The following is a 22,569-nucleotide window of genomic DNA, read 5'->3' as shown; positions in this document are numbered from 1 at the left end:
ATTTAATAATAATCTGCATAAAATTCCTTTAAGCTATAAAAGCATCTGTCAATTAGATATTTTTTAAGCCTAGATTTAAAATGATTCACATATCTTATTTCCCTTAAATCAGATGGGAGCTTATTAAAAATTTGTAAACCCATGTTGTCTGGTGAATTACGAGATACATTGTATTTACAAAATGGCAAATAAAATGTATTTTTTTGTCTAGTATTTACGTTGTGTATATCTTTGATTAGTTTGTGGTCACCCACCCTCTTAAAAACCTGCATACATAATTCATAAATAAAAACACAAGTAAGCGTTAAAATCTTAAAACTTTTAAAAATTTCTCTACAGGAATAAAATCTGGAGACACCGGCTATACATCTTAAAATTCTTTTCTGCGATATAAATACATCCGACGCCAGAGAGGAGCCACCCCAAAAGATCACTCCATAACCCAGACGTGATCCTACCTGCGCATGATACAAACCTATCAGTTGTTCCTTAGATAAAATAGGTTTGACATTTCTAAACAAATAACATACTGAATTTAATTTTGTAGTTAGGTCTGTACAATGCGACTTCCAGCTTAAACACTCGTCAATGACAACACCTAAAAATTTCATGTGATCCACGGAGTCCACTACAGATTCGTTGATCTTAATATTTAATTTAGAACATTTTTTTTGTCTATTGTGAAATCGAATAGTTTTAGTTTTATTGTTGTTCAGATAAAGATTATTCGAGTTATACCAACCGGTCACTCTTTGCAATACTAAGTTACATTCCGCCTCCAATTCTGAATCTGATTTTTTTGATATAAGCAGTGAGGTGTCGTCTGCATACATTACTATCGAAACCCCACTTGATATAACCTTCTCCAGCTCATTTGTATATATTAGGTAAAGAAGGGGACTAATAACTGACCCTTGGGGGACTCCCGTTTGTACATGCTTCTCATCTGATTTGATTTTATTCTTAAAATTATTACTGGAATGTAAAAGACTAACAAATTGTTTGCGCTCCCTTAAAAATGATTCTATCCAGTTATATGCAACTCCTCTGACACCATACGAGTTTAATTTGATCAGTGACATTTGATGATCGATACAATCAAAAGTCTTACTCAAATCGCAAAAAATCCCTACCGGACACTCTTCTGCTTCAATGTGGTCAATCAGTTTCTGATAAAAAGCGTATATCGCTGTATTGGTGGATTTTGTGGGTTGAAAACCATGTTGACTGTTTGTAATAATCTTGTACTTGCCAAAAAATTTTAAAAGTCGATGCAAATATGAGTATTCGAATATTTTTGAAAAACCCGGCAGAATTGCGACCGGTCTGTAATTGTCCATAATTTGTGCATTTCCTTTTTTATAAATAGGTACCACTTTGCCCGTTTTTAATTCCTTTGGAAAAGCTCCCGTATTAAAAGATAAGTTTATCAGAAACGTTATTGGTTGCATTATGAAAGGTAGTGCTCTTTTTATTATAATTAAAGGTACTTCATCAGGCCCCGACGAATATTTGTTTCTTAATTTTTCCTTTAATAAACCGTACAATTCATTCACTTCAAAAGGTTCGAGCATAATAGAATTTGGATTAACTGTGTCATGTACGAAGTCTTTAGTATTTTTCCCAATTTGTTCTACTATAGTCACGGGTGTATTTAAAAAGAATTCATTCAATGCCGAGGCTATTGTTCTTGGATCCTCACATAGTGATTTTCCAATCATTACGTCAATGTTTTTGTTTGTTTTTTGTTTAGTTTTAGATGCAATTACATTCCAAGCAGTTTTAGAAGGGTTTTCTGAGTGTATTATTTTATTTTGGTAAAATTGTTTTTTGATGCTCTCCACCAACATCATGTGCTCTTTTTTTGCGGAGTTATAAAAGTTTGTCAATTCTGGGCATGCTTTTTTTAAGTTATACAGGTCTTTTAGTTTGGTACTTGATGTTTTCACTTCATTATTTACCCACTGTTTGTTGTTTATTTTATATTTGTATCTTTTTAATGGAAAGTTAATATTAAAATAGTACATAAATATTTCATGAAAGATACAATATGCTTCGTCTATAGATTGTATCTCATAGATTTCACCCCACTGTTCCCTACTCAAGGCTAAATTAAAGTTGTTAATACATGATTCACTAAAATTTCTTGAAAGCTGAGAGGAGTGTGAATTATAATTTATATTTTCCGGGAAAATTTGAAAAAGGACCGTTCTATGATCCGAAATTACATTGTCAATGACGCATGTCATACTGTCGTCTACCACATTCGAAAAGACTTGATCAATGACTGTGGCAGTTAGATCGGTAACTCGAGTAGGCCACTCTACCCTCGGATGCAGATCAAAAGCAAGTAGCATACTGGCAAATTGTTTAAAATTAGCCCAGTTTCTTGTACCCGGTGTAGCATCCAGATTAAAATCCCCGCAGAGTATTATTTGAATATTAGGCTTATACACGTATTCCAATACTTTAAACATATTATCTACAAACACATTCATATCTCCACTGGGTGATCTGTAACAAGTTATACGTCACCTTAGTTTTATACGTCACCGTTTTTTTTAATTTTTGGAAAAATATATATGTATATTTATAAAATACTCCATCACGGTAGATTAACCAGCACAATTACCTACAATTAAAAAAAAATATTTTCATATATTGTTAGGCGTAGTCGTACATTATTCAACATATCAACATAAAACAAAATCGTACGTGTGGTGTAAACCTTTAACTTTTCATTTTCGAGCGCGAGCTNGCATGCTTTTTTTAAGTTATACAGGTCTTTTAGTTTGGTACTTGATGTTTTCACTTCATTATTTACCCACTGTTTGTTGTTTATTTTATATTTGTATCTTTTTAATGGAAAGTTAATATTAAAATAGTACATAAATATTTCATGAAAGATACAATATGCTTCGTCTATAGATTGTATCTCATAGATTTCACCCCACTGTTCCCTACTCAAGGCTAAATTAAAGTTGTTAATACATGATTCACTAAAATTTCTTGAAAGCTGAGAGGAGTGTGAATTATAATTTATATTTTCCGGGAAAATTTGAAAAAGGACCGTTCTATGATCCGAAATTACATTGTCAATGACGCATGTCATACTGTCGTCTACCACATTCGAAAAGACTTGATCAATGACTGTGGCAGTTAGATCGGTAACTCGAGTAGGCCACTCTACCCTCGGATGCAGATCAAAAGCAAGTAGCATACTGGCAAATTGTTTAAAATTAGCCCAGTTTCTTGTACCCGGTGTAGCATCCAGATTAAAATCCCCGCAGAGTATTATTTGAATATTAGGCTTATACACGTATTCCAATACTTTAAACATATTATCTACAAACACATTCATATCTCCACTGGGTGATCTGTAACAAGTTATACGTCACCTTAGTTTTATACGTCACCGTTTTTTTTAATTTTTGGAAAAATATATATGTATATTTATAAAATACTCCATCACGGTAGATTAACCAGCACAATTACCTACAATTAAAAAAAAATATTTTCATATATTGTTAGGCGTAGTCGTACATTATTCAACATATCAACATAAAACAAAATCGTACGTGTGGTGTAAACCTTTAACTTTTCATTTTCGAGCGCGAGCTCCGCTCTTCGACGCTTGTATACTATTAGAAATATGCAACAGTAAATTTAAACAATTGTTTACTTAAAGTTAAAGGTTTACCCCACACGTACGTTTTTGTTTTATGTTGATATGTTGAATAATGTACGAGTATGGCTAACAGGCGCAAAATGTTAAGTAGCTTAGGATCTAAACGATGAAAATATATATTTTTTTAAATTGTAGGTAATTATGCTGGCTAATCTACCGTAATGGAATATTTTATAAATATACATAAATATACGTCCAAAAATTAAAAAAACGGTGACGTATAAAACTAGGGTGACGTATAAAACCTTACCAAAACTGCAAAAATGAAGATACTTGAATTTTGCAAATTGCTTTTGGTTTCTGCATATTTACACTATGTGTGTACCAAATTTCAAGTGTCAGCAAAGCTTCGAACAAATTTGGCAAAGTTTCGAGTTTCAGATGCCGATGAATGTATAACGCCTCATAGAACAAAAAGATTTGCTCTCCTGATTTTCGGCTTTATCGTCATTATTGTATATATATAGACTATAGTGTTCGAAAGTTTTATCACTTTTTGTTTATAATTGACATTTTTACAGCAACTTTAAAAAATTGACGTTTTAAACCGTTTTTTCAATCTCACGGCTTTGTTATTGCAAATTTCGTAATCGGACCACCGCCATTTTGTAGCTATTTTTATTACGAACAAAATCATGTCATCGGCATTGTTTCGTACAAAGTCATCCCGCTGAGTTATTTAAAGAAAACTACTAAAAAAAAATTTTTTTACGATTAAATTGTTAATAACTTTTTCCTGATAAAATCCTTTGTCAGCAAATTAGTCTGTTATTGTACTCATTATTTAAAATAGGCCTGTGTAGTTATTTCCGGGTTATCAAGGTTTGAACCTCTACCAACTGGACTAAAAACCTACACTGATCCTTTTGGTGCAAGGATTCTTTGAACTTGTTTTTAGATTTTTTTCACAGGTAACAAATACCCTATAAATAACGGGAAAACGAAATTACATTAATATACATATTGGGCATTCCATGTCAACCGGCCGCCAAAATTTGGAACGACGTAAAAATACGTATGAGGGTTCATTTTACAGCTTAAACTAAAAACTACAAAAAGCTGGGTGCGCCGTTGCAAAAATCAAGATGGCGACATGAATATGACGCCCATAAACTCAAAAAATTTTGATCAATGAACCGGATCAGTGTTGCCACCAAAATTTGCAGCACCAAAAAAATTCGAAATTCGTATAAGGTCTCATTTTGAAGCTTGATCTCAGAACTACAAAACTCGTGTGCTCGTTTGCAAAAATTAAGATGGCGGCCATAAATACAAAAAATGATGATAAATGACCAAGAATTTCAATCTCAGAATTTAAGCGAATTAAAAATAGTAACCGGAATTATTGATCAAGAACTTGGTATAAAATATTTCAACTCACAAAATGGTGGATCCAAAATGGCGAACTTTTGGCTAAACCCCGATGTAAATACCTTTAAAAACACCAAATTTGTTTAGAAATGAATTGGCAGTGATTACACAGCCACACAAAAAAGTGTACTTTTCATGAGACATGTTATCCGTAGTATTTTTGCCTCCTAATCACGAATTCGGTATCAGAATCACGTGACAGGAATTTTCTAGCCTCAAAAAACAGGTTAAAAATAGCAAAAATTCACGAAAACGTGCTAGGAAAAATACAAAAAAATTTTTCTATATTCAACCTCAAAAAACGGGTCAATTAAAGTCAGATATCACGAATTTTCAAAATATAACAGATTCGCACCAAATTTGGTATACGAAGGTTTTCGGGGCCGCTGATCACGGATCCGAGGTCAATTTTGCAAAATTCAATATGGCGGATCTAAGATGGCCGAACAAAGGACCTCGCATTTTTCATATGGGAAGTGGGTTTCGGCCAATATTTTTTGAAACTTCGCAGGTTGATAGTTTTTAACATGTAGATCAAAAGTCTCAATGGGCACAAAGGCCCAAATCCACCCCTTCCCCCCCAAAAAACTGCCTTCAAGTATCGGGGAGTTTACTTGTCGTTTTATGAAAAAAAGTTTCAAATAAAAGTTGTTTATTTCAATGAAATCTAAAAAAAACTATTCTTGTTTTTTTTTTCGAAAAATCAATGTTTTAGCTTTAAAACGCCATCAAAATTTAACAGAGTATTGGTACGTATGATAGCTGTAGATATACACGTGTGTTAAGTTTAACAGCGTTTTACAGCTTGAATATTACTTTTTATAAAAAATCACATATAAACTTTTTTTAGATTTAGTCAAAATAAATAACTTTTACGTGAAATATTTTTTCATAAAATCACAAATAAACTTTCTACAGCTATATAAACAATTAAATTGTCATTAACAATTTTCCTGACCCGATTTCGTAAAATTGAGTTGCAGATTCGAATTCAGTGTGAAAAAATACGTGCAAAAAATATACGTGCAAAAAATACGTGCAACTATAAAATACAGTAATCTGGAAAATCCGTAGGCTGATTCGTATGGGCCGGGGGGGTGTGATGGGCGGGGTCAAGTGGGGCAGTTTATTAATCAAAAATGTGGTTGTTTGGGGTCATTGTTGGGTTGATTAAAAAAATAAATTGTTTTACATGCAGAAATCAGTGAAATCCCCCGCTACTTGGAGGCAGTTTTTGGGGGGGAAGGGGTGGATTTGGGGCTTTGTGCCCATTGAGACTTTTGATCTACATGTTAAGAACTATCAACCTGCGAAGTTTCAAAAAAATTGGCCGAAACCCACTTCCCATAAGAAAAGTGCGAGGTCCTTTTCAAAAAATAACAGATTCGCGCAAAATTTGGTATACGGGAATTTTTGGGAACACTGATCACGAATCCGAGTTCAGATTTACAAAATTAGTTTTTAAAAATTTAATCAATTACATATGTACTTTATTACCTGAGATTAGGCAGAGAACCCGTGAATAGATCTTTTACAGGAAAAGGAACAAGATATAACCGAAAAAAAGAAGGTGGTCATGATTACATGACCCAGGTTATAAAGTAGCTAAGCAAAAATATTACAAAATGAATTTAGAATTCATTCATCCACAAAATTAACATTGTTAGCGACGTATCTCTTGCTGTTAGTTTGAAAATTATTTCGATTAATCTGTTTCAATTTTATTACAATATTTTTCTTTCAAACTTCTTTAAAGTTTTAGATCTTAATCAACTTAAAACGGCATCATCTTTATTTCTCATTAACAGGGAAAATGAACCGGGTATAAAGAAATATGTGTGTAAAACTTAGGGAGGTGATTTCTTGTTGAAAATTAATAGAGGTTTTTCATGTAAAAACAATCTCTCCACCCTCTCCTTGCAGTTTTTCAAACGAGGAAGAAAAATTTAGTTAATATTATTTCCTTAAACATGAAGAAAGTTACAAAATCTACGAATACATTTCTTACTACCAAAAAAGAAATTTAATAGATTGTCTTGGTCTTCTTCTTCGATTACCAATCCTACAAGTAATTTCTAATGTATTTTTTTATCTACGATATGGTGGTTTATTAATTTGGTTTTAAGTAGATTTATGAGACAATTATTTTTTCGTAAAAACTTTATTTACAATAAAAATACCTTATAGGATGAAAGAAAATGAACTGAACGAACTGAAATAAATTGAATAAATTACAAATGGAAAAATTACCGCACTGTTTCTAAAGTTCTAAATAGTTTTCAATGGTTTGTACACTATACACTGTTATAAAAAAAATCCATAGGATTTAAATCGGGTGCTCGATGAGGCCAAAACTGAGGCCGACCTTCGTTTAAATATAGTTTTGAAGTTACACCAAATTAGAAAGGAACCACTTCATGCATCAACCAAATCTGATCTTTGATACCAATACGTGCATCTTTAAGAATAACTGGAAGAAAGTGATAATTCAATCTAGGTAACAGGAATTGTGTCCCAATTAAGTGGTCCAAGAATGCTAATCCAGACATTCGTATAAGACTGCTGTTGATGATGAACTTCGACCAAGCCATACGGATTCTCTTCTATCTGAAAAATTTGCTTTGTCTGTAAACAAGATGTGTGCCAAACCTCACGAGTTCCCCAAATCTTTTCCAGAATTCAATGAGAACATTCAAAATCTCGCTGTAGAAGAACTTGGACTCATTGTATGTGAAGGGGATATAAAAGATGTTATTTTAAGACGGTCTCTACATATAATCAAACATATTATGTAAGTTCCTTTCCTAAAAGTTCCAGTTTTACATAGTTGTTCATGAAGGCATTCAAACAAGGTATAAAGATGTTCTAAGAAGTTATCATAAGCAAGAATATAACAGAAAGGCTTATCGGTCGTTTCTACGTTAGTGTAATTTTGAATATTGCGCAAATGAATCAAGTTTGCACAAAAAATAGACAAAGTAACGGCAATAATCAATCAAGCTATCTAAAACAGCCTTTTAATTAACCTTATTGGTAATAAAAACTTCATTTGAAGGTCATATGAAAACTGTCAGAGATACTATTCCCCTTCTTTATTTTTAATTCGCCCTGTATAAACATCTCGCCACGCTCTTCGTAAGGGAACCTGAAATATTAGTCGTCTGCAATAAAAATAGCAGAATGAATCGTGCGAAGTGTGTTTTCGTCTGGTTAAGGCGATTGGGCCGGCGAAGAAAATCAAACAATCTGTTGAGAGATTTCATTATGAAAACTGACAAAGTCCGAACTATCTCGGCTCGGCCAGGCAATCGAATGAGGCGATAAGTTTCTGATTGGACCATCAACTAAACTGTGCCAATATTTCTGGCTTGTCCCATCACCGGGTTATTACTACAGGAATTGAGAATCAATCAAGATCAAGATACAGCAGACTTTATCCAAGGGTGAGGCGCTTTCATTTTCTATTCCGGGGTAATACCGTGGATTTTTCGGTCGATTGTCGACGTAATAACTATGTATTATTGGGTTACGTGTTTGGAATTATTACATAAATATAATTTGACGATGCCTCCGTTCAAGGAAGCGTGATGAGGGTTATGTTATAACCATAACCGCATGAATTCTAAAAGGATTTTATACCGACCCTATGTGAAATTGCTCGTAAATTTAATTTCGCTAAAATTGTTTGTGTACATCTCGAAAAACTTCCAATGGAATCATATTGCATGTTACAGTTTATCTCACTTTTGATGGATGAATATTTACAACCTCAATATTTACATTATAATAATTATAATAATATGGTAACAAAATGAAGTAATAAAGTTATATGAGATTTTATTCTATATTTACATAGGGTGCTCGAAAATACAGCGCAACCAATTTTTATCATAATGGTTCGAACAATAGTATATTACGAAATAAGTGTTGTAAAAAGCATTTTACGCACGAATGGAAAAGTTACGCACGACGCCGGGTAGCGCTCCCACTATATTAAATAGACATTACAATACATTGTTTTTAAGGAGGTAAGTGGATTTTACCGTAGAAGTGGAAGTTGATATGGACAACGGGATGTAAATGAGGTAACTTACCTCCCTAGGGAAAAAACGATTTCGAGTTATAAATGCATACTTTAGGAACAAATAAATATAAATAGATGAACATTACATTTTATTAATTATTATGAATGAATATTTATAATAATTGTACAGTTAATACATTTAGTAAAATTTATAAAATCTGAATAACTATTCCCCTCGCGTTTACTAATTATCACATTTTTCTCAAAATGATTTGACCGCTCCATTTCAATCACCGGAGGCTCAATATTATCTGACTAATCCATTAAAACAGCATGATGCGACATACTACTAGAACCTGGAGTTGAAGTCTTTCATTTTTGTTACTTAAACTGTCAGCAACATAACTTTCTGCAATTGTGACTGATTTCCGCCCACCATGTCTCTTGATTGCTAATACATCAACTCCTGTATTAGCCAGTAACGCTGCCGATGTTCTTCGGAATGAATAGCCTGTATATCGAGAGTTTCCTGCCAAAAGGATGTATCCACAAAAGTGCCATTTTGGGTTTATGAGCTAACTTTGATACCCAATACCATAAGTTTGTCGCGACAAAAGGTCGTATCTACCTAGCACACCAATAATAACAGCGCCACAGAATCCTTTTCTTGATCGTATGAACAATTATTACCTCAATTAACCTGGTTGTATGTACATACGTCCCTTTGTAATGAAACGCATATATTCTAGGTCGTATGAACATATGACTTTCTGGCATGACAAAATTTCATGGCATTCACGAGTATGCGTTGAGTTAGTTGACGCTCATAACCTCAATTTTTCTGTTGTGTTTACATACGGTTACTCTTCTGTTACAAGTTAAAGTACCTAGTCAAGTTTGTACCTGTTGTTCTCAAATAATTCGCTAAACAGATAATAATATGCGATAAATACACTAACCAACAGTTACGTAAGATATAAAACAAACTCTTAAATTTTACTACTGATTTTTGAAACATTTTTTTCAGTTCCTGAAAAATAATGTTTTGGTTGATACGCCCTTCTGGCAAGAAACCCTCGATACCTATGTTTAAGGATGTTTTATTTTCAAAAACAGTGCAATGTTATGAAGAATTATAGAAAGGGTATTCTTGCCAACAGGTTGGTTGTAACATCTGCCTCCTTGATAGCGCATAGAAAAGCGTAAAATTTCATTTTTAATTCCTTGAGAATTTCTAAGTAATTGTAAACGTACGTGACATACCATTTTTAGAATCTGGAATTGTAACTACAAAGACCGTCACTACCTTCATTAGCAAATATGTGTTATCGGGTGCCTGAACGAGAAAATCGTTGACTTCTTCTCTTGTAAAAACCTTTGACATTTTAGGTATAAGTATAGCCGCCATTCTTACGTTTCAAAAATGCTCTCAGCTTGGTTTATTTTAATATAATTCACTCCACAAACTCGCCGATGAATTTAAAGTTCTTGACTTCTCCATAAAATATGCTAGCAGTGACATTTCAGAAACACCAGTATTTTTATCCTGGCACCATTCTTTAAAATTTCTATATGCTCGTCCGTAGCTCACTTTCGACTTCGCAGGCAGTATTTACTGCACTTTCTATTTGAAAATCACTCATTTAGAAATAATAATTCAAAACCAGCAAAATTGTAATTACTATGTAGCTTTGTTGTCGAAAATGTCAAAAAATAAAACCTAATCTTTATTTCATGAACCATAAATAACTGTGGGAGCAGATAAAATGTCATATACCACGCAGCAGTTAAGTATAATTTACCAGTCTCGGACTCTACTGGTAAATAATAGTTACCTCCTTTATGGTGTAAATAACTACTTAGGACTAAGATTGCAAAACGAGGCGTATGCGAATCAATCGAGTGCGGTAAAAACTTTGCAATCCTTTATCTGCAATCTGTTTGATTTTTCAAAATTACTCTTTAAAAAGTTTTCACTGTGACGTTAGCACATCGGTCACTATGAAGTTATGTCGGGAGCCAGTTCCTGTTTACAGTACAGAAACACCACTACTCTAGAGAGAGCTAAACTTCACACAGAAATAAAAATCAAAATTTATAAGTATTTACATTTATTAAGACTTACCTACTCTATGTACAGTCCTAAATTATCACTACCATAAACCTACGGTTAGGCAGTAACAAGCGACAACGGTTATGCGCAGCAAAGCACAGCAGAGTTAGCGCAACGGTAGCGGGTAAGTGGATTTTACGGAAAGTTAGGTGCAGATACCAGGTGTGAGGAAGCGATCAAACGGACAAAAGTAAGCTACATTTGCTAAACTATAAGCTTGGATACTATCTTTTAAAAAAAATACAACAATAAAAACAGATCTCCTCAGGACTGGCGGGCGACTGACAGGGCTGAGGATCTGAACGCGTCGTCAGGTCAACTACGCCAGAAAGAAACGACAGTGCACCCAACCAAGTCGTAATAGGGATGGATATTTGAAAGGAAAAATATAATTAATTCAAAACAGACAGTAGCCAAGTCTTTACCCAAACCTGCCTAAACCTTTTACTCACTTCCTCTCCTTGGCACGTCTGAACGGTTGTAACGCTGGAACGGAACAAACGCTACAGTAGAATGCCTCTACCAGGTGTCCTGTCACATCAAGAGACTTGCGCATTAAATATGCGCGGAACTTTACTTGCATTAGCGATCTTCCTGGTGTTGGCGAAATGGTCCCCTCGCTGCGAGGATGGAGATGAACTGAATTTCCAAATGTGAACTCTGCTTTCAAATGCAACTCATCTACCAAGTTCCTACGGTGGGCGGTGGCGGCTGCGCAGTCTTCACATGCGGGAATGGACCACTCTCGCTGGCTGGTGGGTGCTAACAGATTTTAGATTCTAACTTGCTAAGCAGGCATATGCGCTAACAACTTCGCTCTCACGTCGTATCTGTTTGGAATGTGCAAATGGCGGTGCGGTATTGTACATTTATTTAAATAAAATTGAAAAGTAACAACTCGGAGTATTTCAAAACCCTGTCTGAAAATCACTTCATTACAACGCCACTGTAGCCTTTTCATACGGTCTGTAATTCTGTATTTGATGTCAACCATCTCTCTACTGTTAACAATCATAAAATCATTCCAACTATCTTTACTAGATCCATTTTTTCTGTTGCTATGATGACATATACAAATACCGTGGTTAAAGTCACCATATTGTTTGTAACTATTATATGTATTGTGTTTAATGTGATTCTGGAAAGGACATATCAGAAATAGTGAAAGAAGCATTTATTGTCGGAAAAATCTAAGACAAGGTACGAAAAAGTTTCACGCAATGGTGTACCACTAAGCATTTATTAATGAAAATATTCTAATCGCTTATTTCGCTGACAGTGTTAAAACCAAAAAAAAATCTTCATTTTAGTACTACTATATGCAGAAAACTAGTTTGGCTGTAAAAAAGGAGGTACATATTGAAAAACATCTCAAACTAATAGTATTTCTTAAGAAGAAATCAATTCGATACAGGGCTAAAAAGACAACCTATTCAATAGAGAACAGACGATTTCTTTATGATCATGGTAGAATTAGTTTTATTATTTATTAAGACTTAACGTCATTCCAAACACAAGGAAATGTGAACGTTTTTAAATGCACTTTCATTGTTTCATGTCTCCGTACCATTGGGTTTTGGAGGAGGAGCTCTGGCCGATTGATCAGCGAATCTGTGTCATATATTAGAATAAAGAAATAGAGAACTCGGCCATAACAATTCAATTCACAAAAGTTACTTTTTATTACAACTCACACTACTTTGCAGCCATCTTCAGCAGACTGCTATAAATAGGAAAGAATTGATTTTCAAACCCAAGTACTATGGAGACTTTTGGTCAGTAACCCAAACCAACAACTCACCACAATTTCAGCCAATTTGACGGAGCTGACACTTTCATAAAGCCAATGCGGGATACTTTAAATGATCAAAAACGAAAAATTTTTAGTTTAGAAGACTAAAACAGATAAGTTTTCGAAACGTTAACAGCTTACGTATGCGATATAGTGTGATATTTATTTTGCATTTTGTATTTGTCTAGTTTTTTCAGTGTGAAATTTTTGGTTAAGCAAAATTATTTTATACAAATAACCTTTTACTACTACTACTAATGTATTTGGCGCAAAAGTTTGTCATAATTTTTTTCAACTTTTTCACATGTTGCGAAATATCCAATAATTAAAACAAATTGTAAACAAACAAATAAAATGGCAATACTGTAAGAGATTATGTTTTAATTGGCACCTACACTTTATTGCAAGTAAAGCATATAACGTTGGAAACTGAAGCACATAAATACTTTCCAGATGTCCTACTTTTGTTATTGTGAGGAGAAAAAGGCTCTATGTAGTCTAATTTAATATTCTTCAGTTCAAGACTGAAATTGAAAGGGACGAGAAACCATCTCCAACTTTTGTAAAATGAAGGAAATGGAATAACAAAAAATTAAGATATACAAAACATTTACCCTCGACGATTTATTGGACTGAGATGGCCTAAAAACGTCGCCAGTTCTAAAGGGGACCTGGCTGAGAGGGGGACATTTTTTAGATACCGAGTCCGTTTCATATGTATATTTCTAAGTTTTCTAGATAAAGCTTCAGTGATTTATTTGTTCATTTGATTTCTTTGTAATAATTCCAAAAGGGACGAATGTTATCCATTTTAATGCTATAGACTCACGCGAAAATATAAATGTTGTTGTTCGACTTAATTTTTTCGTTTAATTTAGATAATTATATAAGGAACTAAATACTAATCCTCCGTACAAAATATTACAGTATCAACTTCTGCAGTTAGCTTTTGATACACTAAGTACCTAGGTCCTGCAGCAAAACATTAAGAAGGATCAGACATCATAAAAAATTAGATCAGATTTAAGGAAACTTGATCCGTTTAACTTTAAAATATCAAAAGCAGAGCTTGAAAACATGGTCAATTTAGGAATTTGTAGGCAATCATCTTCATTTGTATCTTCATCACTTGCACATTGTTAGTAAAAAGGAACCTAATGACTGGAGACCTTGTCGTGACTACAGACTGAATTTAGTAACAGTTTCTGATAGATATGCATTGCCAAATATTCAAAATTTTAACTGGTGTTTGCGCAGATGTAACGTCTTTTCAAAACTAGATTTGGGTAGGTAGAGCATACCATCAAATACTAGTAGCAGAGGACGACATTCACAAAAAATCCATTTGGATTATTTAAGTTTTTAAAATTACCTTTCGGTTTGAGAAATGTAGGACAAACGTTTCAAAGATTTATGAAAGGAGTTTTAAAAGGTCTCAATTTTATTTTCTGTTAATATTTAAACAAAATAACTTCAATTTGTATGTCTCCATCAGGGTAGAGTTGAAATAATTAGAAATTTTCCACAACCCAAAATAATTAAAGATTTACAAAAAGTAGGTATGGTACATTATTATTATAGGCTTATACCGAGATTAGTGAATTTCTGTGTCCTTTATTTACCTTTACCCAATTACAAAATGCTAAGAAACAAAATATTGAGACATGATCTCAAGAATGTCACAATAATTTTAATAAAATTAAAAATCAGTTAGCAAACGCAACATTACTTGTCAACCCAAAATATGATAGTGAGATTAGTTGATGTCTCAAATATAATAATTGGGGCGGTTTTAGAACAATACAGGGTGATTCAGAACTTATCCAAAAAAAAATCTGGATGTACATGGGACCCTTACAAATACCTGACCTAGCACAATGCGACCGTCATGGCGGTGTGATAAAAAAACGGACAAAAACTTTCGCAAGGAAAGAAATATGTAAATAGAATTTTATCGCACCTATTTTATATCGGCAAATTCAACTGCTTTTGCCGTTATTAATTAATAAAATTAATTTGTGTTTTTAAATAATCATTTGGCATACCCGATGCTGCAACAGCAATTGTTCAAAATTTTATCCACTCACGTGTAAACACATTTGGGTCCGTCTTACTCACTTTCTACGAACTTACACAAATGATATCTTGCTTAACCATAACACAAATACTTCACCATAATACAAATGTTGTCTTGCTTCACCATAAATTAAAACGATATCCATCAACTCTGACGCAAGCCATTTTTGACACTAACTACTAAAAAATTTATGTAAATAACACAGATAACAGGTAAAAACTACCGCAACGACGGATTTCAGTATTAGGAGTCACATGGCTCTTCACGCGTATTGCGAATGACGCTAGAGACTACAGTTGACCAACTATGTAGTGGCTTAATGTGCTATAACTTCAATATTTTTTTTCTCAGAAACTAAGGATTTTACATTTTTTTTTACAATATTGACTCCATTTCTCATGCCGCATCTATTCCCAAATTTTTTTGGATAAGTTGTGAATCACCCTGTATAACGGTAGTATTTGGGAACCTTTAGCATATTTTTCATGAACACTTGGAAAACAGAAAGCAATTATTCCGCTTTCAATATTTTAGAAATTAGAAAATTTAAAATATTAACAGATCACAAACCACTAATAACTGCTCTTAAAGTAAGAGCAGAAAAATCTCCACGTCCAAATAGACGATTAGATTGTATTTCACAGCTCAATACAAATATTTACTATACAGGGTGCCCCAGTGTCAGCGTACAAAAATTTACCAGGGGGCAGACCAGATCAAAATAAGGTTAAAGTTCTTATAAAATATTTGTCTGCGATGCACTTTCACTGAGTTACAGGGTGACAAAGGGGTACAGAGGTACAGGTTACAAAAAATACTAATAACAACTTTCAGCAATAACTCAAAAACCCTTTCACGGATTAAGTAATTTTTGGATGATCTATACATCTATTAAAGGTCATTAAAACTGCATGGTGCTTATTTCGATCTGACACCAGGAGCGGCCTAGGCCAACTTGTCCTCAAAGTTATGTCTTTATAACTTTTGCATATCCTAGTTTTATGTAATTTCGTGCCTGTCATTATAAAAACAAAGTTGTTTACAAGCGCACATGACAAAATTAATTACGGTACTCGAAGTTACCACAAATTAAGTTTACAAAACAACAATATATTAAGTATTATCAACTTTTTCAACAACGAATATGCCGATGTGATATTTGTCGACCGTTTCTGTCATGGAAATTCATTGGTGGCCTCACGAGAGTTTCTACGCAGGTTTCCAAACAGAAGGCAACCTTCACAGCGCGCATTCCAACAAGTTTTCCAAAAAGTCCGTGAGACCGGGAGTGTTAAAATTGGAAATACCAGAATAAGAGGTAATTTGGAAGATGCAAGTATTTTAGAAGATGTTATTATTGATGATCCTTCCACCAATGTCAACGCAAGTAGGTATTTCACGAAGCAGCATCTGGAGAATTTTAAACCGAGAAGAACTGCACCCATATCACCTACATAAAGTACAAACTTTGCATCCTGGTGATTCCGAAAAAAGGATACAATTTTGCAGGTAGTTGTTAGAAAATATCGATAATGACGAAAATTTACCTCAAAAGATATTGTGGAGCGATGAAACTATCTTTACGAGAAATGCTATAAATAATTTAAAAAATTTTCATATTTGATCCATTGAAAATCCACATGTGGTATGACCCTCCACGTTTCAAAGAAGATATCATAAATGTCTGGGGAGGAATCTTCAACAGAGTCATTCTGCCTCCTCAAATTATTGTAGACCGTTTGAATTCAGAGAGATACACGGATTTTTTTAGAAAATATTGTTGATGGCGTACTAGATGCGTACTTAGCTGCATGCATTGAAGTAAATGGACAGCATTTCGAGCATTTATTGAAATAATTGTTTTCTATTTTTATTTTTAATATTGTCATTTTGCTAACATAATTTCGTTTCTGTTACATAATTTTCAATTTTATTTTTAGTTCCCCTATACGTAACCAAATATTAAATATTCATAGAAAACTTGTTTAGTTTCTTCATATTCATTCAGCCGCAGCTACATGGGANGATATTGTGGAGCGATGAAACTATCTTTACGAGAAATGCTATAAATAATTTAAAAAATTTTCATATTTGATCCATTGAAAATCCACATGTGGTATGACCCTCCACGTTTCAAAGAAGATATCATAAATGTCTGGGGAGGAATCTTCAACAGAGTCATTCTGCCTCCTCAAATTATTGTAGACCGTTTGAATTCAGAGAGATACACGGATTTTTTTAGAAAATATTGTTGATGGCGTACTAGATGCGTACTTAGCTGCATGCATTGAAGTAAATGGACAGCATTTCGAGCATTTATTGAAATAATTGTTTTCTATTTTTATTTTTAATATTGTCATTTTGCTAACATAATTTCGTTTCTGTTACATAATTTTCAATTTTATTTTTAGTTCCCCTATACGTAACCAAATATTAAATATTCATAGAAAACTTGTTTAGTTTCTTCATATTCATTCAGCCGCAGCTACATGGGAAACTGTACCTTAACGGTAAACAACTTTGTTTTTTATAATGACAGGTACCTACAGATAACAAGAAATAAAATCTTTACATGCATTTTTCTACGAACTAATGCAGTCGATACTTACTATGAAACAAGAGCTCATTTTTCGTTCAGAATACTTCACCCAAAAATTACTTAAATCCATTGAAGGGTTTTTGAGTTTTTGCTAAAAGTTGTTATTATTTTTTTCTAAACAACACCCTGTAACTCAATGAGAGTGCATCGCAGAAAAATATTTTATGAGAATTTTAACCTTATTATGATCTAATCTACCCCCTGGTAAATTTTTGTACGCTGACACTGGGACACCCTGTATAATCGGGAAAGAAGACGTAGTAGCTGGCACACTATCAAGAATAGAATTTAATAATGAAATTTTATCTGTTTCTGACATATATTATAATATTTAAAAATGAACAAAAGAAACATAAAAAGTTAAAAGCAATAACTTCTAATAATAAAGAGGACATACTAAAAGAAGTAACCATTCCTTTTTCTAATCTTCATGCAGACCATATGTTCCATCCTCCTTAAGAAAAACAGTGTTCGAAAAAATTCGTCCTATTACACTTTAATAGGCTCCAATGGTATTTCAAAGAAAATATACCTTTTATTTCCCAAGAAAAATGTATCCATTTCCTAGCGAGTGACCTTGTAAAAGATTTGTAGTATATTGGAACTACTTTTAGTCTTGAAATTACGTAGTCAAGTGTTTGGAAAGTAGCGCATTTCAATAAGTAGTACGCAAAGAAATAGATTCATTAATACAACTGCCCACTTATCCTTCCAATGATTGACATAGGACCATTTTGGTTAAAATGTATGTCATAATATTACATATTTTTCATTTTGATGATATTACAGCTTCAGTAAAGCACCTTTTAGGTATATACGCATTCCCTTTAAAACAGGTTACGTTTTAAGAAACGCAAACTGAACTAATGATTATTTTTATCCGTTTTTGAACTCCTTGTATGTATCAGAAGAGTAAAAGCTGGTTGACTTTGAAGCAGTCAGTTGTATCTTTCTCAAATACGTAGTATTTTCAGCGATTTCAACAAGAATACAAGTAATGTACAGGGATGGCCAGAAGTACGGAATAAAATTCATATCTTTTGAATGAGTTAATTTTTTTTAAAACGCCGAAACACGTTAACTGATTTTGATTTTTTCCCATCTTTCGGTTATATAATAATTAATTTTTCTTCAACCCCCTAACCCCCAGCTACCCCTACTTTTTTTTTCAAATGGAAACATAAGGCATGAGGGGGCTCGTTGAAAAGCTTATAGAAAACCGAATCCAGCCATACCAAATAAACAAGTTTTATTTTTTCAATAGCAAGGTTTTTAGGGTTGTATAAAACACCTACTTAACAAGTGAAATAAAATTTAATTATCTTCAGTGTTATCCTCCATGAATTTGCACAGAATAAAATAAAGAATTTGAAACTGTACCTATCACTGCTAACGCAAAAAAGATATATTTTTTATGTTGCGTTTTTTTGGCACCACTTACTTGCCAGGCTTTCTGGTTAATTTTTCGCTTTAGTTGTAAATTGGAGTTCGAAACGTTACTATTGTGTCAAAATCAAGTTATTTACTGAATTGCAATGGTATTGTCGGAAAGGCAACGCATCGAAATCTTGATATTGCTTGGATGTGGAGACAAAATAAGAAGTCAGGCTGAAGTGCGCGATTTATTTAATGCGAAATATCCCGAAAACCAAATCTCGCAAGGGACAGTTAGTAAAATATTTCACAAATTTGAGGAACACGGTACAGTACAGACTTTGCCCAAAACTGGACGGGCACGTGCTTTGAATGAAGAAAAGAAATTAGACATTGCATTAGAACTTGTTGAAAATCCTCATACTTCAACTGTTTCATTGGCCCGCAATCACGATGCTTCTCGAACTGCAATTCGAATGTTTCTGAAACAAGAGAAATACCACCCCTATAAGGTATGTCTTGTCCAAGAGCTTTTGGAAGACGATTATGATAGGCGATTACAATTTTGTGAGGAAATGATGAGACGGTGTGACGACAATAATGGTTTTCAACGAGACGTACTTTTTTCGGATGAAGCTACGTTTTATTTAAATGGAGTGGTTAACAGGCACAACTATCGCTTTTGGTCCCAGGAAAATCCACACTGGACATGCGAATCGCATACGCAGCATCCACAAAAAGTTAATGTATGGGCAGGTATCATCAACAACAGAATCTTGGGCCCATTCTTTTTTGAAGAAAATCTTACTGCCGCACGCTACCTGGATTTCCTAACATTTGACCTGATACCTGCTCTAGCTGTGATTTTCCCTCATGAAATTGATCCAGATATACCGAATGAAAGAATTTGGTTCCAACAAGATGGCGCTCCCCCACATTTTGGTATTGATGTTCGAAGATACTTAGATGAAATGTTTCCAAATCGCTGGATTGGTAGACGGGGTACAGTTGAATGGCCGCCAAGATCCCCCGACTTAACACCCCTGGATTATTTTCTTTGGGGACATTTGAAAGAAAGAGTCTACCAGGACAGACCGGATAATATTGAGAATGTAAAGAACAAGATTAGGGCGGAGTTGCATAATTTACCAGCTGAAGTCGTTCAGAATGCTGTGGACAGCTTTTACTATCATCTTGGAGAATGCCAAATAGTGAATGGAGGACATTTTCAGCATTTGCGACATTGAGTTTATTTTTGTAAATTATCTAGTTGTTTCAATTTCTAAATTAAAAAAAACTTGTTATTGAAAAAATAAAATTTGTTTATTTGGTATGGCTGGATTCGGTTTTCTATAAGGTTTTCAACGAGACCCCTCATGCCTTATGTTGCCATTTGAAAAAAAAGTAGGGGTAGCTGGGGGTTAGGGGTTGAAGAATAATTAATTATTATATAACCGAAAGATGGGAAAAAATCGAAATCAGTTAACGTGTTTCGGCGTTTTAAAAAAAATCACTCATTCAAAATATATGAATTTTATTCCGTACTTTTGGCCATCCCTGTATAACATTGACTGCATATGGTCAATAGATCCCGTAAAAACTTAGCTGTACCAAAGTTGACACAAGATATAACCAAAAAGATGGTTGTCTTCAAATGTAATTTTAACAAAAGGTAAACTAACAATGATTAAGTGAATACATTTTATTTAATTTTACTACGTTTAAACTAAAACATAATCTTTTTTAGAAAACGGAATATTACATATTGCGCAGTTAGTCCGTTGTAGCAAATTTCATTACGTATTATGATTCCAATTTACGCCGCAAATTTAACACTTTCGCAATGCCTAACGCCAGATAATTTATAGCTTGTTTGTATATCCCTACAAGAGAATCCCGAACACAACCTGCTAATAACTTGTGTATCCAATTCGAATAACTTACCTGATCGAAATACTAATTCGACGGAAAATACACGGAATTACAGACGAATTAAAATAAATCCATAATTAATTAACCCCCTAAGCACAGACAGTTCACTGTTTACTGTTTGTACCGGTGATAGGGCACCTGTATAGTGTGGGGGTGCTGGGGAATTGCAACTAATTGATGCATGTTAACAGCGTACCCCAATAAGTTCGATATGTCTGTATAATACGTCATATGGCACACGGGATCCTGCCGGATTGTGTACCTCGCACACGTGATCGGAGACGTCTATCCCTTTACACTTTAATCCAACCAGGCACTTTAGCCCTGTTGAGATATGCTCATTATGTGCTTCGAATTATCCCCCTTCATGGTCGGATCCCTATTAACTCATCAATTATGTTAATAGTACGGCAATAAACGGCGTTACTCTAACCATAATGAAATATGGATTAGCGAGACCGGGCTATATTGTCGCAAAATAAAACAGTGTGACAATTATAGTCTTGTTGTTGTTATTTGCGCCTAGCTGACCCGAATCTTTGTAACGGGTGATTCATTTAGAGGTACTTTTTCAATAACAAAAAAATAAAATTCTATTTTATGGTGCAATCTTTATTATTATACAAAAAAACTATTTCTGACATTTATTTTTTTAATATTATTTCTTTCAAATGTCGAGCATTTCGAGTGGAATTTGACGAATGACCCGAGTAATGTTGGCTTCCAATTCCTCAATCGTATTCGGCTTATCCATATAGACTTTGGACTTCACGTAGCCCCAAAGGAAAAAGTCTAGAGGTGTGATGTCACATGATCTAGGAGGCCAATTCACTGGTCCAAATCGTGAAATTAACTGTTCATCGAATTGTTCTCGCAATAAAGCCATGGTTGCACGGGCTGTATGGCAAGTGGCGCCGTCTTGTTGGAACCAAATGTCATCGAGATTACGGGCTTCAATTTCAGGCAGCAAATAGTCCGTTAGCATGGCGCGATAACGGGCGCCATTCACAGTTACGTTCCTGCCGGCCTCATTTTTAAAAAAATATGGACCGATGATTCCACCAGCCCATAAACCACACCAAACCGTTGTTTTGTCTGGATGTAATGGCAGCTCTTGAAGTTCTTCGGGTTGTTCTTCATCCCAAATACGGCAATTTTGTTTATTAACATAGCCATTAAGCCAGAAATGGGCCTCATCGCTGAACAAAATTTTGGTCGAAAACATTGGATCTTCTTCAAGCTGTTCAAGAGCCCAAAGACTGAAACGGTGACGATTTGGAAGGTCAGCCGGCTTCAATTCTTGAATGAGTTGAATTTTGTATGCTTTCAAACCAAGATCCTTACGTAAAATACGCCAAGTTGTTGCATACGACAAGCCAAGCTGTTGAGATCGGCGCCGAATTGATTCATTATGGTCATCACGTACACTCTCGGCTACCGCCGCAATATTTTCTGCACTTCGTGCTGTATGCGGTCTATTTGGTCGCGTATTATCCAATAATGAAAATTGGGTTTCAAACTTCTCGACGGTGTAGCGAATTGTGCGTTCGGTGGGCCGATTATGTAGACCATATGTTGCTCTAAGAGCACGAAATACAC

The sequence above is a fragment of the Anoplophora glabripennis genome, unplaced genomic scaffold (assembly GCF_000390285.2).
Source record: "Anoplophora glabripennis isolate ALB-LARVAE unplaced genomic scaffold, Agla_2.0 scaffold433, whole genome shotgun sequence".
NCBI classification, from domain to species: Eukaryota; Metazoa; Arthropoda; class Insecta; order Coleoptera; family Cerambycidae; genus Anoplophora; species Anoplophora glabripennis.
The sequence above is the reverse complement of the archived record's forward strand: the minus strand, read 5'-3'. Positions refer to the sequence as shown.